The following is a 17,434-nucleotide window of genomic DNA, read 5'->3' as shown; positions in this document are numbered from 1 at the left end:
TTCCATTGTGTATATGTACCACATCTTCTTTATCCATTCATCTGTCGATGAACATCTAGGTTGCTTCCATGTTCTAGCTATTGTAAATAGTGCTGCCTTGAACAATGGATATGTGTGTCTTTTTCAAACAAATATGTTTTGACATATCAATTCCACTTGTAGAAATTTATCCCAAGCAAATAATTATGAGTACGTCACCACCTTTCTTGAACTTTTTTGTCATCACAAACAGAAACTCTGTATCCATTAAGCATTAACTCTTCATTCCCCACTCTGCCCAGCCCCTGGTCAACCTCTCATCTACTTCTACCTCTATGAATTTTTCTAAGATATTTTATGCAAGTGGAATCATACAATATCTGTCCTTTTGTGTCTGTCTTATTTCAATTCGTGTATTTTCAAGGCCCATCCATGGTATATCATGTTCCAAAACTTCATTGCTTTTTTATGACTGTATAATGGTCCTTTGTAAGTATAAATCATATTTTGTTCATCCTTTCATCTCTTGATGGACACAGGCTATTTCTACCTTTCTACTATGAATAATATTGCTGTGAACATTGGTGCACAAGTATCTGAGTCCTGGTTTTCAGTTTTACCTAGGAGTAGAACTGCTGGATCATTGCTAGCAATACATTGCTCATAATACTATGTTTAATTTTTTTGAGGAATGAACAAAGTGTTTTCCACAGCAACTGCACTATTTTGTATTTCTGCCATCAATGTAAGAGGGTTCAAATGTCTTCACATCTTTGCCAACACTTATTTGCCATTATAAAAAATTATAAGAACTTCTCAGTGATTGCGACTCCACATTCCCAATGCAAGCAGCACAGGTTCCATCCCTTGTCAGGGGACTAAAATCCCATATGCCACGTGGTGTGGCCAAAATAAATTATAGCCACCCTTAGGTGTGAAGTGGTATCTCATTCTGGTTTTGATTTACTTTTCAGTCAGTCAGTCAGTCAGTTCAGTTGCTCAGTCGTGTCCGACTCTGCGGCCCCATGAACTGCAGCACGCCAGGCCTCCCTGTCCATCACCAACTCCCGGAGTTTACTCAAACTCATGCCCTTTGAGTCAGGGATGCCATCCAGCCATCTCATCCTCTGTCATCCCCTTCTCCTGCCCCTAACCCCTTATGACTAATAGCATTGAGCGTTTTTTCAAGTGATTTTTGGCCACTTGTCTGTCTTTGGACAAATATGTGTCCAAATCCTTTGCTCATTTTAAATTTAATTTAGACACTAGCATTAGGCATAAGTTGAGGGGAGATCTAAGAAATCAAATAACTGGAAACCGCCTTAGGTCACATTTTTGCAGTGTCCTATCCCATCCCCTTGTGATCTTTGTCAGTGCCCTTATTCGCCTTTGTACCTCATAATAACCTCCTTTTCTTACCATCCTAAAAAATATTCCAGCAGCAGTCAAACTGTCCTATTAGCAGTGCCTACCAGCTTATGGTGAACTTGTAGAGTTATCCAATCCAAAATTCACAGTCTCTTTTATTTAGTATTTTTCCATAAATTTTTGTCATTTATACTTATTTAATTTTACTCCCCAAAACTTTTCTCTCTCGTGTACATATACATAATTCATTCTTTCTTAGGACTCTCATAATTACCTCAAATAACTGTTCAATCTAGTTGATTTTTAGTTCCTCTTTGGGGGAGAGAAGGATTTTTTTTTTTTAATGTTAAAGTGTTTCAAACTTGTGGACTGTAGTTAACATCTATGAACCTCTCTGTCAGAATTAATTTTTGTAAAAAAATACAGTGTTGTGGAATTGAAGTCTTCCTTGTACCCCTTCCCAGTTCCATTCCTTTCCAAGATCTGTCTAATCTTCTGAAGTTGGTGTGTTTCCTTCCCCTTCCTATTTGTACTCTTATTATATGTGCTTTTCTACAAGTAATATGTAGGCTTTGTGTTGAAATTTTCATCAATTTCAATGTATCCTGTGTGTATTTCTTCAAGTTGGTTTTTCTCTCATTATGTTTTTGAGACTTATATAGGAAATAGTTAAATCAGGTCCACTGATTAAAAAATGCGGTATGGCAGAGACTTCCCTGGTGGTCCAGTAACTAAGACTGTGCTTCCAGTGCACCCTGGTGAGGGAACTAAGATCCTGCATGACATGTGGCACTGCCAAAAAATAAAATAATAAAATAAAATTAAAAAACTGTAGTATGGCATTTATTGACACATCAGATGATCCTAACATTATTTTTCCCCTGTTGATAGATGTCTAAGTTGTTCTCATTTTTTACCATTTCAAACAATGTCTTAATGAATTCATATGCCCATATCACAGTCAATTGGTATACACATCCCCAGCTTCACTAGATAATGCTAAATTATGCTGATAAAATGGTTATAGTAATTTTTTCTTTTTACTTTATTTCTGAGCAAAAACATGGCATTGATTATGACTAGTAAGCATTATTATAATGGAACAGATGTGTGTGTGTATATGTGTGCCCTCAGTCATGTCCAACTCTTTGTGCCCCCATGGACTCTAGCTCACCAGGCTCCTCTGTCCATGAGATTTCCCAGGCAAGAATACTGGAGCCTGTTGCCATTTCCTACTCCAGGGAATCTTCCTGACCACAGGATTGAACCTGGATCTCCTGCGTTGACAGGCATATTCTTTACCACTGCACCACGTGGGAAGCCCCAATAATGGAAAAGATACTAGATGAAAATTAGGATGGGATTTCAGTTCCAGAACTAATTGGTTGCATAACTTATATTAAGTTATTCCATCTGAATCTGTTTTCTCCATGTCTAAATAAGGTCAAATTTAATGTAATCTCTGAAGTCTTTTCTAACCTTGATGTTCTGTGGTTTTAGTGCTAATGATGTATTGTGTGTTGAGCGACAGAAGAGTCATACACTTTTTATTGAAATTAGATTTAATACAGGGCTAATGTCAGCAGTCCCTAAAGTCTTTTAGTAATCAAAAAGTTCAGTTCACAATAGTCTCAACTTTCCACTTGCTATGTCATTTTTATGTACTCTGTCTTAATTGAAGATAGAGTTTTGAAAGTATTACTCAATTCAATATTTTCTGATTTGCATAATTATTTGTATCTCAACTGTATTTTTAAAAGATATTTTAAAATGCAAAATAAAGTATTAGATTTGCATTATAGTTAATAAACTCTGTGAGCTAACTTAAATTTCTTATGAAACATTGATTTGTGGGTAAAAACAGATACTTAACTTGGAAGCAAATATTTGGAACCCAACACTTTTGCAAACTGAAGACTTCCTTTAACGTTAATTTCAGGAAATCCTAGACAAATATACAGTTGTAACTCTAGAAGATATATGGATGGTGTGTTCTGTGATGGAAAACTAAAATGTCACTGCTAAAAGTTTTGCATTTTGTGGTCTTGGAAGGGCCTAGGACTTCCTTCTTCGGTTTTGTTTTCTCCACCAGCAGCACCATTCATTTTACTACTTCTAGAGAAAGGCAGGCAAGATTAAAGTTATGGTGTGGAGAAAATTTTAGCAAATACTAAGCAGAAAAGCCAACAGAACTTCAAGAGCAATAATGGTAAATAACTACTCTGAGTCACCAAATTAGACAAGCCATAATTATTTACTCCAGTTCTTCAGAAGAGGTTGTCTTTGTTTTCCTTTAAATAAAATGTTGAGTTTTCATTTCTTTAAATTTTTGGCCTCAGATTACTGGACAGTTCAGTTCAGTCACTCAGACATGTCGAACTCTGCAACCCCATGCACTGCAGCACACCAGGCTTCCTGGTCCATCACCAGCTCAGACATGTCCAACTCTGCAACCCCATGTACTGCAGCACACCAGGCTTCCCTGTCCATCACCAACTCCTGCAGCTTACCAAACTCACGTCCATTGAGTCGGTGATGCCATCCATCCACCTCATCCTCTGTCGTCCCCTTCTCCCACCTTCAGTCTTCCCCAGCATCAGGATTTTTCCATTGAGTCAGTTCTTCGAATCAGGTAGCCAAAGTATTGGAGCTTCAGCTTTAGCATCAGTCCTTCCAATGAATATTCAGAGTTGATTTCCTTTAGGATTGACTGGTTGGATCTTCTTGCAGTTCAAGGGACTCTCAAGAGTCTTTTCCAACACCACAGTTCAAAAGCATCAATTCTTTGGCACTCAGTTTTCCTTATGGTCCAACTCTCACATCCATACATGACTACAGGAAAAACCAAAGCTTTGACTAGACAGAATTTTGTCGGCAAAGTAATGTCTCTGCTTTTTAATATGTTGTATAGGTTGGTCATAGCTTTTCTTCCAAGGAGCAAGTATCTTTTAATTTCATAGCTGCAGTCACCATCTGCAGTGATTTTGAAGCCCAAGAAAATAAAGTCTGTCACTGTTTCCACTGTTTCCCCTTCTATTTGCCATGAAGTGATGGGACCAGATGCCATGATCATTTTTTGAATGTTGAGTTTTAAGCCAGCTTTTTCACTCTCCTCTTTGATGTTCATCAAGAGGCTCTTTAGTTCCTCTTCACTTTCTGCCATTAAGGGTGGTGTCATCTCCATAGCTGAGGTTATTGATATTTCTCCCGGCAATCTTGATTCCAGTTTGTACTTCATCCAGCCCAGCATTTTGCATGATGTACTCTGCATGTAAGTTAAAAAAGCAGGGTGACGATATACAGCCTTGATGTACTCCTTTCTCAGTTTGGAACAAGTCCATTGTTCCGTGTCCGGTTCTAACTTTTGCTCCCTGACCTACATACTTATTTCTCAGGAATCAAATTGTATGTTAGCAATTTGATCTCTGATTCCTCTGCCTTTTCTAAATCCAGCTTGAACATCTGGAAGTTCTTGGTTCATGTACTGTTGGACCATCGCTTGAAGAATTTTGAGCATTACTTTGCTAGTGTGTGAAAGTTAGTCACTCAGTCATGTCCAACTCTTTGTGACCCCATGGACTATAGCCCACCAGACTCCTCTGTCCATGGAATTCTCCAGGCAAGAATACTGGAGTTGATTGCCGTTTCCTTCTCCAGGGGGAGAATTTTGAGCATTACTTTGCTAGCGTGTGAGATAAGTGCAATTGTGCAGTAGTTTGAACATTCTTTGGGACTGGAATGAAAACTGACCTTTTCCAGTCCTGTGGCCATTGCTGAATTTTCCAAATTTGCTGGCATATTGAGTGCAGCACTTTAACCACATCATCTTTTAAGATTTGAAATAGTCTCTTTCCTCCGCTGCCGCTAAGGTGCTCAGTTCTTCCGAGGAAGCTAAGGCTGTTTTGCGGCGAGGCCCTCACTTCATCCGGCAACTAGCACCGCGCCCGGCAGCCCCCACCTAGCACTTGCCTGCACCATGGCCTCCGTCTCGGAGCTCACTTGCATCTACTCTGCCCTCATTCTGCTCGACGATGAGCTGACGGTCACAGAGGATAAGATCAATGCCCTCATTAAAGCAGCTGGTGTAAATGTTGAGCCTTTCTGGCCAGGTTTGTTTGCAAAGGCTTTGGCCAATGGCAACATCGGAAGCCTCATCTGCAATGTGGGGGCTGGTGGACCTGCCCTAGCAGCTGGAGCTGCACCAGCAGGAGGTCCTGCCCCAGCCACCACTGCTGCCCCAGCTGAGGAGAAGAAAGTAGAAGCAAAGAAAGAAGAATCTGAAGAGTCTGATGATGACATGGGCTTTGGTCTTTTTGACTAAACCTCTTTAGTAACACATTCAATAAAAAGCTGAGCTGTTAAAAAAAAAAAAAAAAAGATTTGAAATAGCTCAGCTGGAATTCCATCACCTCCACTAGCTTTGTTCGTAGTGATGCTTCCTAAGGCCCACTTGACTTCACACTCAAGGATGTCCTGCGCTAGGTGAGTGATCATACCATCATGGTTATCTGGGTCATGAAGATCTTTCTTGTATTGTTCTTCTGTGTATTCTTGCCACCTCTTCTTAATATCTTCTGCTTCTGTTAGGTCCATATCGTTTCTGTCCTTTATTGTGCCCATCTTTGCATGAAATTGTCCCTTGGTATCTCTAATTTTCTTGAAGAGATCTCTAGTTTACTGGACATCTAGTAATCTCTAGATTACTGGACAATTTAATCATTTCTCTTGCATAAAATATTACCATTAAAGTATCTAATACAACCTTGTAAAGGTGTTACTATTGACAATAATCCTTAGGTGTCCCTGTTTAGGTGAAGTTATGAGATGGTCTTTCTTTCATTGTAATACAGCTGAAAACACCTTCCTCTGTAATGTCAGGCCCTACCTTTCTACTAAGATCCACCATTTCGCCTAGGTGGTTGGCTCCCTAATATGTATGGGTTTTAAACTGTCATTTTTAGACGATTTCATTTTGTTTTCTTTTAACTCTTTATTAATTAGCTGCTCAGCATCTTTTCTGCATTTTCCCCCTCTTTAATAACAGAGATTTTTTTTTTTGGTCAGTTTCATTTTCACTACAGTTTTTTATATAAGACTCAGCAGAATAGTCTTATCAGATAAGTGCTTTTTTGACTGATGGAATTCTCATCTGTTGTGTTTCCCAAAATGTATTTTCCCTCCAGTCTTTCAGCATTCTCATCGTGATTTTGTTGTGCTAGATCATGATACTACAGGCTCTGTTTTACATCGGTGTTATTCAGTAGCCAAAATAATGTGAGTGCAAAGTTGTGACTAAAGCTGTTAGAGACAAAAAATTCATAGTAGAAGTGATACTCTTCTGTTTCCGTTGATTCAATATGCAACCTAGGGCAATTAGTTTCCTTTAGCTTTGCTTTCATTTCTTCATTTGTAAAACGAAGCTAATAAGCTATCTTGTGGATTTTGTAAATAATTCAATTATAAAGCATTTGTAGCTTGTTATGTCCATTGAATTAGATGTTAGTCATAAACCTATAATATTATAAATAAATAATTGTAGGAAGCTATACTTTCACAGCTATCTATGTCCCTACCCCAAGAAAATTACCTTACTTTATTACAGTTGTTTAAGACACGACTGGTTAACAGCAGAAACTAACGCAATACTGTAAATCAGCTATACTCCAACAAAAATTTTTAGAAAAAGAAAAAAATTACTTAACTGGTTATAGGTTATAGAAACATGGGTAACTAATATATTCCAAAATTATGGCATTGTTGCTTATTTTAAAAATCACAATTGCTTATATGATCTAACTGTATTTCTTCTGCGAAGTTTAACTAGTCTAAATAAATGTCAAACCATAAGGTACTAAATTTTCTTAAAAAAATTTAATCCTTAATACTAAGGAATCACTTAGGTTTAACAGTTTTATTCAGTTAATCTGTTTTAATTTTCTATAATTTTTATCTAAGGTTTCTTTTATAAAATAAGTAATGCATATGTGAAAAACTATTGTGGTGATGAATGTTAATTTTTAAACTAGTAATTCAAGTGGATAAATATTGGATTTATTGTAGTCTTTAGATTCAAATATTTTCCCAGTCTTATTCTTGAGCCTTTTTTGTCTGAATGCCTGAAGAATTTTTTTTCTTTAATCTTTGGAATTTAGTAACTTAATTAGGACATGTTTCAGTGTTTAATTATTCTGTGTTCCTTTTCCCTGGCATACTTTGGACCCTTTCAATCTGTATGTAGCTTTTAGTCTTATTCTTAGAAAGCTTTTTTAAAAAATTACCTTAATTTTATAATTTTAGTACATTTTCATCCTCTTTCTAGTTACTGATTATGAGTATGTTCATCACTAAAAGCTCTAATTTTCTCTAATTTTTAAAACTTTGTTCAGGGCTGTCTGATTCATTTTCTCAATTCTATGCTACATGTCCTTTACCACGCTTCTTCGGCATTGCATATTTTCACCCTGCTTCCCAGTGCAGGCTACATTTCAGTAGTGATTTTATTTTATTCTCACATCTCTCTTGACTTCTGCCACCTCACTTTTCATTCCCATTTTTGGGCTGACTCTTAATATCCCTGCCATGAGCCCTGGTTTTATATAGCAATTACTTCATTGAATACCTCCTTTTTTTTTTTTTAATTCAGTTTCCATCTGATCTATGACAGCATTTTTTATTAGTATTCGTTTCTAAATGAGATGAACTCTCCTTAGTCTTATGAGATTCCTGTGAGGGATGGCCCAGGACCATGTTTTATTATAGTGCTAGTAAGAGTTTTTCCTGCTTACTGGTGGAGATCCTTTTGACAAGCTTATTTATGAATTATTTTAGCCTTTATTTTCACTGAGACAAATGTCATTAGAACAAACCTATTTCTGAGTCCTTTTAGTCCCTACTTTTACTGAAAGAACAGATTTGCAATTTTATTGTGTTAATTTTGAAGAAAAGACCAATACAGACCTTTTCTTGACACAATTCGTTAATTGTATTTAAAAAAGGAAAAAAATGGGGAATTCCCTAGCTGTCCAGTGGTTAGGACTCTGAGTTTCACTGCCAAGGGCCCAGGTTTGAGCCCTGGTTAGGGAACTAAGATCCTACAAGCTTCATGGTATGCTCAAAAAACAAAATTGCATGAATATTCACAAAACATTTATAAGAACAAGTAGCAACTATAGACAATCTATGAATATCTACACTAATTCTGTATGTACAGCCAGTAGCTATTATTTATAGATTTATTGAGGAAATAATATAGTTGCAAAATGTCTTATTAATGTGATTAGTTTTCCAACAGTCCTGAAGCTCTAAAACTCAGAACATATTAACATCATCTTCACTATCTGACTTACATATTCTTGACTTCTATCTGTCCCATTGTTTAAATCCTTTCTCCATACTCTCACATAAGTGGAAAAGAACTACCAACATCATCAAGCAAATGTGGTAAACCTATTTATATGACTAATAACAATATAAGAGAAGGATGATTATAAGCATTTAACCAACTATATCAGAGATCATATATTAAGTAAACAAATAATAGAAATCTTCCCAAGCAAAAGTATGGATACTTTTCATATTTCCCTTTTAAACCACTTTAAAACTACGTAGTACCAAGAAAGGAATGAAAAAGTTTCAAGGACTAAATTTGAGAGCTCAGTTAATTACACCCAAATATCATAAAGAAGTGGGTCATAGTTTTTTCTACAGTGTCCAGTTTTTCCCAGAGCCATTGTTGGGTAGCACTCTTGCCATGTAGAAGGGTTGGTATACCAGAAAAACATGAGAGAGTGGGAATCAGATGCCACTCATAAAAAAGTCAGAATAATCATAACATCTTCCTATCTTACCAGGATGTTAAAATAGTTGAATGCTATTAGGTATGTGAAGGTGCTTCCGTGGTGGTTCAGATGGTTAAGTGTCTGCCTGAAATGTAGGAGACCCGGATTTGATCCCTGGGTAGGGAAGATCTCCTGGAGAAGGGAATGGCAACCTACTCCAGTATTCTTGCCTGGAGAATTCTGTGGGCAGAGGAGCCTGGAGGGCTACAGTTCACGGAGTCACAAAGAAAGGGACATGACTGAGCGACTGACACACAGGTATGTGAAAGAAAGTTTTATCCCAGTGTAAGCATTAATGTTGGTATTTCTTAAAATGAGAAAAGAAACCAAGCTTAGTTCTAGCAGTCTCTTTCAAGCAGCTATTGAGAACAAGTAGTCTTTTAAGGAAAGACTCCCTGAACTTCACTAACAATTCAGGGAGGAATTACTTTTAGCTAGCTGTGGGACTCTTCTGTCAAGAGCTTGAAAACTTATCTAACAGGAAGAAGAAGGAAGGGGTAGGTATAATTGCTCTCCTAGACCCTGTGAAAACACACATACACACGTACACTCTCACTGCTGTGTGATAACTAAATGCAACAGTTCCTGTTTCTTATTGTGGTTCTCTTTCATTCCTGCTTTAAACAAAGATAACCTGGTCAAGAGTTAATTGAATGTGACTAGTCTGAGTAGTGGAGAAGGCAATGGCACCCCACTCCAGTACTCTTGCCTGGAGAATCCCAGGGATGAGGGAGCCTGGTGGGCTGACGTCTGTGGAGTTGCACAGAGTTGGACACGACTGAAGTGACTTAGCAGCAGCAGCATTCTGAGGAGAAATTACCCTATAGAGGTGGCATCAGTGGCTATACCTCCAGCCTAGGGTCAGAGTTAGGCTACTAGTTAGATTTTTAGATCTTAGCTTTTTGTTTTACAATTGATTTCAAAGAGAGAGTAGAGGCCACAAGTGATGGCAGGGAGGGAGAAGATTGTGGAAGGTTGATTTATAAAGTGGTCAAACAGTACTGAAACCTCAGTACTTCTTGCACAATTAGTCAAGATGCATCAGCATTTCCTGAGGCAGTGATACAAGCTTTATAGTATAGTTATGAGAATCATTATTATTTATTTTCAATAATAATTACCAGTGTTTTTTGAACTGTCTGGAACTTTACTGTCCAACTGGTTGCTGCTCACCATGTAGCTATTTAAATTAGTTTAATTGAAATTTAACAGAATTACAAATTCAGTTCCCCAGTCACACTAGCCACATTTCAAGTGCTCAGTAGCCACATGTGGTATAGGCTGCTGTATTGCACACTGCAAGTATAGAGTGTTTCCATCATCATGAAACATTCTAACTGAAAGTGCTGATCTAGAACAAACTCTGAGAGCAAAAGTGCCATGTTAAATATATGTACTTTACAAACAAGTGACTGAAGTCTAAAGTATAGTATGTAAAAAATTTCTTTTTTTTTCTTGATATAGCTATTTTATTGAAGTAGAGTTGGCTTATAGTGTTTCAGATGCACAGCAAGGTGATTCAGTTATACATATACACATATATTATTTTTCAGATTATTTTCCATTATAGATTATTACAAGATATTGACTACGGTTCCCTGTGCTATACGTAAACCTTTGTTGTTGCATACCTACTTTTTAAATTAGAAATCTAGCATTCTGTTCATATTAAGTCAAATAAGTGGAATCAAAATGTCATAAATGTTTTAGCCAGGCAAAAATTCATAAGTATTCTAAAGTATATTTATTACATGTACTGTCTTTAAAGATGAAACTTAACCATTGTGGCTTGATTATTCTAAGCATAAATAATTTTTCTAAAATGAACACTAGTGACCACTAAATACACCTGAAACATAGGTTGTACTCATGTGACTTTGAAAAATCAAAGGAGTTCAATCAATAGAGGTTATATTTATCAGAGGCTTGTTTTAACATTGTCTTAATTTCCATTTACATTCATTTTTTAGAGAATGTTGTAATCTTACAAACTTGTTAAGAAATACTTAGGGAGTTCCTTATTTGTAAACATAAATTATAATTTTTCTAAACTGGATTATGAAGAAATACTCAAATATCATACAAAGAAGTCTAGGAAGAGGCAATCAATAACTGAAGATCAAGTTGTGAAGTCCTCTTTGTGGTTAATGTATTTTGTAGTTAACCTAGTCCAAAGAGTCCGTGTCTATTCTGAGATCTTTGAGGGTTCAGGTACTCAGTCTGCGAAATCTCACCAAATGTGAAGTATCTGGAGTATAAAAATAAAAGTGAATTCTCTTCAGTTGTCTGTAGTGGAATTTCACTCTAAGTGAATGAAATGTAATACAGCAAGTTGAATCTCTGAACAATTTTATTGCATTGTAATTCATGAAAGAATTCCGTTTGGAAAACACTGCTTGCCATTTCAACAACTTAAAACCATGGTCTATTCAATCACTGCATAACAAAGTAGTGTGGAGAATGACTTTGCTGAAACAGTGCCAAACCCTCTTCAGCAAAGTGGCGTTGGCATGAGGCAGCAAAAGGAAAAGGCAGGACCAGGAATGTAAAGAAGAGGTAGCTAGACTTTATTTATTAGCTGGCATTTAGTACATGAGAGCAATAAGGAAATAATTAAAAATAATATGTGGAGCTATCTTCCAGAATGTCACAGTCTAATAGAAAGAAACCAATTTATATGAAATACTGTGAGATTTGCAAAATAACATTAACACAGGAAAAATGGTGCAAAAGTCCATGCAAAAGAAACTTTTCACAACATTGTTTTTGTTATGATGGGATTGATTTTATTCAGTTTTTCATCAACTCTATTTTTCATGAGTATTATCTGTCCAACATTACATCTGGAGATGCAATTGTGAACATAACAGACTAAAAAACCTGCCCTAAGAGGTTTACATTCTAGAAAGGGGAGAGAGAACACATACAAATTAAGCACATAGTGTATTTGAAGCTGATAAAAGCAGCAAGATGGACACTGTGGGAGGTTATAATTTTAAGAAGGGTTCAATTCAGTTCAATCGCTCAGTCGTGTCTGACTCTTTGCGACCCCATGAATCACAGCACGCCAGGCCTCCCTGTCCATCACCAACTCCCAGAGTTTACCCAAACTCATGTCCATCGAGTCGGTGATGCCATTCAGCCATCTCATCCTCTGTCGTCCCCTTCTCCTCCTGCCCCCGATCCCTCCCAGCATCAGGGTCTTTTCCAATGAGTCAACTCTTCACATGAGGTGGCCAAAGTATTGGAGTTTCAGCTTCAGCATCAGTCCTTCCAATGAACACCCAGGACTGATCTCCTTTAGTGTGGACTGGTTGGATCTCCTTACAGTCCAAGGGACTCTCAAGAGTCTTCTCCAACACCAGATAGGGTTTACAATATATCTTTTATTGAGCCAAAGTTAGAACAGGACCAAGCTCTTCTCTCTAGTGAAGAAATTAGTGAGAAGAAGTCAATGAAGGGATGAGATTGGTTTAGGCACTTTGTTTATCCCTTTCCTGGTCCTAGTTGTATCCTTTTGGGTAGATGTTTAGAAGTACATTTGGGGAATTCCTGGTTAGAAATGGTTAAGAATCCACTGACCAATGCAGGGGACATGGGTTTGATGCAGCTAAATCCATGCGCCATCACTACTGCAGCCCACATGTCCTCACGTCCATGCTGTACAGCACTGCAACTAGAGGTAGCCCCCACTTGTCACAATTAGAGAAAGCCCATGCACAGCAACAAAGACCCAGTGCAGCCCCCCAAAAAAAGTCTGCAAAAAAAAAGAAGTAAATTTGGTGTTTTGATAGTGCTGATATGCTTTCTTGAAGGTATTCTCACTGATAGTAGAGCACCTTGCCCTGAGATCTTGGCACACACTGTGTGCAAGTATAAAGAACACCCCTACTGAATAGTGTTCAAGAGAATGAGATTTTCACTTGTAGAAAAAATGTTTTGTCTATCGTCTTAAAATCTTGTGAAATTATCATAGTTAAGAAAAATCTGCCTCTTCCATGTCTCTTTATCAAACCAAGCCTACCAAAGTTTTGATTAGTTTAGTCGTTAATTCATTGAGTGACTCATTTGTACAAAAAATATTTTCTTTTCCAAATATATCTGAGTATTTCTTTTTCACAGTTCAAAAAATCAGTGAGTGAGTGAGTGAAAGTTGCTCAGTTGCTCCGACTCTTTGCAATCCCATGGACTATATCGTCCATGGAATTCTCCAGGCCAGAATACTAGAGTGGGTAGCCTTTCCCTTCACCAGGGGATCTTCCCAACCCAGGGATCAAACCCAGGTCTCCCACATTGTAGGCAGATTCTTTACCAGCTGAGGCACCAGAGAAGCCCAAGAATACTGGAGTGGGTAGCCTATCCCTTCTTCAGCAGATCTTCCCAATCCAGGAATTGAACCGGGGTCTCCTGCATTGCAGTCGGATGCTTTACCAACTGAAGTATTAATTATTCTTGTCTCTTCCTTTCCACTGACCCCTTCTCACTTTCTTTGAGGCAAGCACAATCTCTAAATCACCTACAAAAACCAGTATTACTTTCTTGTTCTGCTCTAGTATGCCTGTAAACCACCTAACCCCGCCCCTGCCCCCACACACACCCCGCCCCAGCCCACATTTCCTTCCCTTTTTGTCCACTCATCCCAACCCCATTCTTGCAAACCAAAAAGATTTTCTCAAAGATCACCAGTAATTTCCATTTTACCTGCATTAATCATCTTTTTTAAGTTCTTATCTAACTTATCTACCTGATCTCTTTGGAAAAGTCTCCCACCTTGCGTTATATCCCTTAAGTGAGATCAGTGAAATCATATCATAATGTCTGACACAAGGAAGTACTCAACAAATGTTGATTGAATTTGAACTGCAAATGACTTTACCATCTCTGGGTTCTTGTTCCAGCTCAGTGCCTTAAATATTGTAGATACTTGGTATACTCTGGTTTGTATGAATGAATGCATGAACCTGTCACTTCTTCTCTGTCTCCTTTCATGGTCTTCCTCTTTCTGACCCCAAACATATTGCTTAAGAACATATATATTAGTCATTGTGCTGAAGGCTTTGTATTCATTATGTCATTTATTTCTCACAACCACTTGATATGGTAGTTACTTTTCTTTTACAGATGAGGAAAATGATACTTAGAACTCTTCAGTGAATTAGCAGGCTCATATATTTAGCTAATACATGATGGTGATAGTAAAAGTTGCTCTGTTGTGTTTGACTCTTGGTGACCCCATGGACTATACAGTCCATGGAATTTTCTCAGTCAGAATACTGGAGTGGGTAGCTTTTTCCTTCTCCAGGGGATCTTCCCAACCCAGGGATCGAACCCAGGTCTTCTGTATTGCAGGCAGATTCTTTACCAGCTGAGTCGAAGGGAAGCCCAATACATGGTGGAACCACCAATGAAACTAACTGAGCTTTTCTGGAACTTAGATATTAGTTCTCTGCCCATTCTTCACACTCTTCTCTCCCATGTAGAGTTCATTCTTGATTTCAATTGGCAGTTCTATGCTAGTGACATCAAAATCAACACTTTAAGAGTAGACATTATGAAGAGAGATAAATTAAGAGTTTAGGATTAACAAATACACATTACTGTATATAAAATAGATGAACAGTAAGGACCTACTGTATAGCACAGGGAATTATAGTCAGTGTCTTTAATAATCTGTAATATACCATTTATGATAAAAACCCTCCAGAAAGCAGGAATGGAAGGAACATACCTCAACATAATAAAAGCTATATATGATAAACCCTCAGCAGACATTATCCTCAATGGTGAAAAATTGAAAGCATTTCCCCTAAAATCAGGAACAAGACAAGGGTGCCCACTCTCACCAATACTACTCAACATAGTTTTGGAAGTTTTGGCCACAGCAATCAGAGCAGAAAAAGAAATGAAAGGAATCCAGATTGGAAAAGAAGTAGTAAAACTCTCACTGTTTGCAGATGAGATGATCTTCTACATAGAAAACCCTAAAGACTCCACCAGAAAATTACTAGAGCTAATCAATGAATATAGTAAAGTTACAGGATATAAAATTAACACACAGAAACCCCTTGCATTCCTATACACTAGCAATGAGAAAACAGAGAAGTTAAGGAAACAATTCCATTCACCATTGCAACAAAAAGAATAAAATACTTAGGAATATATCTACCTAAAGAAACAAAAGACCTATATATAGAAAATTATAAAACACTGGTGAAAGAAATCAAAGAGGACACAAATAGATGGAGAAATGTACCGTGTTCATGGATCAGAAGAATCAATATAGTGAAAATGACTACCCAAAGCAATCTATAGATTCAATGCAATCCCTATCAAGCTACCAATGGTATTTTTCAGAGAACTAGAACAAATAATTTCACAATTTGTATGGAAATACAAAAAACCTCGAATAGCCAAAGCAATGTTGAGAAAGAAGAATGTAACTGGAGGAATCAACCTGCCTGACTTCAGTCTATACTACAAAGCCACAGTCATCAAGACAGTATGGTACTCACACAAAGACAAAAATATACATCAATGGAACAAAATAGAAAGCCCAGAGATAAATCCACGCACCTATGGACACCTTATGTTTGACAAAGGAGGCAAGAATATACATTGGAGAAAAGATAATCTCTTTAACAAGTGGTGCTGGGAAAACTGGTCAACCACTTTTTAAAGAATGAAACTAGAACACTTTCTAACACCATGCACAAAAATAAACTCAAAATGGATTAAAGATCTAAATGTAAGACCAGAAACTATTAAACTCCTAGAGGAAAACATAGGCAAAACACTCTCTGACATAAACCACAGCAGGATCCTCTATGACTCACCTCCCAGAATATTGGAAATAAAAGCAAAAATAAACAAATGGGACCTAATTAAAATTAAAAGCTTCTGCACAACAAAGGAAACTATAAGCAAGGTGAAAAGACAGCCTTCAGAATGGGAGAAAATAATAGCAAACAAAGCAACAGTCAAAGAATTAATCTTAAAAATATACAAGCAACTCCTGTAGCTCAATTCCAGAAAAATAAAAGACCCAATCAAAAGGTGAGCCAAAGAACTAAAGAGACATTTCTGCAAAGAAGACATACAGATGACTAACAAACACATGAAAAGATGCTCAACATCACTCACTATCAGAGAAATGCAAATCAAAACCATAATGAGGTACCATTTCACGCCAGTCAGAATGGCTGCTATCCAAAAGTCTACAATCAATAAATGCTGGAGATGGTGTGGAGAAAAGGGAACCCTCTTACACTGTTGGTGGGAATGCAAACTAGTACAGCCACTATGGAGAACAGTGTGGAGATTCCTTAAAAAACTGGAAATAGAACTGCTGTATGACCCAGCAATCCCACTGCTGGGCATACACACCGAGGAAACCAGAATTGAAAGAGACACGTATATCCCTATGTTCATCACAGCACTGTTTATAATAGCCAGGACATGGAAGCAACCTAGATGCCCATCAGCAGATGAATGGATAAGAAAGCTGTGGTACATATACACAATGGAACATTACTCAGCCATTAAAAAGAATACATTTGAATCAGTTCTAATGAGGTGGATGAAACTGGAGCCTATTATACAGAGTGAAGTAAGCCAGAAAGAAAAATACCAATACAGTATACTAATGCATATATATGGAATTTAGAAAGATAGTAATGATAACCCTGTATGTGAGACAGCAAAAGAGACACAGATGTATTGAACAGTCTTTTGGACTCTGTGGAAGAGGGCGAGGGCGGGATGATGTGGGAGAATAGCATTGAAACATGTAAATTATCATATGTGAAATGAATTACCAGTCCAGGTTCAATGCATGATACAGGGTGCTCGGGGCTGGTGCACTGGGATGACCCAGAGGGAAGGGATGGGGAGGAAGGTGGAGGGGGGGTTCAGGATGGAGAACATATGTATACCCATGGCAGATTCAAGTCAATGTATGGCAAAACCAATACAATATTGTAAAATTAATTAATTAATTAATTTAAAAAATAACCTGTAATATAATGGAAAAGAATCTGAAAAATTATATATGTGTATCTGTGTGTATAAAACAATTACTTTGCTGTATACCTGAAACATTGTAAATTAACTGTTCTTCAGTTTAAAAGAAATTGACATTGTATCCTGTTCCTCCAGCTGCTTGCTCTGAGTTATCTTGCTTTCATGTGTTGAACTCAACCCGATTAAAGCAGACCTCATCAGAATTACCTCAGAATGTACTGCTTTTTAGT

At 37.5% G+C, this 17,434-nt stretch overlaps 1 protein-coding gene and 1 pseudogene across 2 annotated transcripts in view; both read left to right on the top strand.

Moving 5' to 3' along the window:
• Positions 1 to 17,434, top strand: part of TAOK3 (TAO kinase 3) — a 183,414-nt gene that overhangs the window by 44,491 nt on the left and 121,489 nt on the right. The window lies entirely within an intron of this gene.
• On the top strand, positions 5,324 to 5,724 carry LOC136145881 (large ribosomal subunit protein P1 pseudogene; annotated as a pseudogene).

The sequence above is a fragment of the Muntiacus reevesi genome, chromosome 13 (assembly GCF_963930625.1).
Source record: "Muntiacus reevesi chromosome 13, mMunRee1.1, whole genome shotgun sequence".
Classification (NCBI taxonomy): Eukaryota; Metazoa; Chordata; class Mammalia; order Artiodactyla; family Cervidae; genus Muntiacus; species Muntiacus reevesi.
The sequence above is the reverse complement of the archived record's forward strand: the minus strand, read 5'-3'. Positions and strand labels throughout refer to the sequence as shown.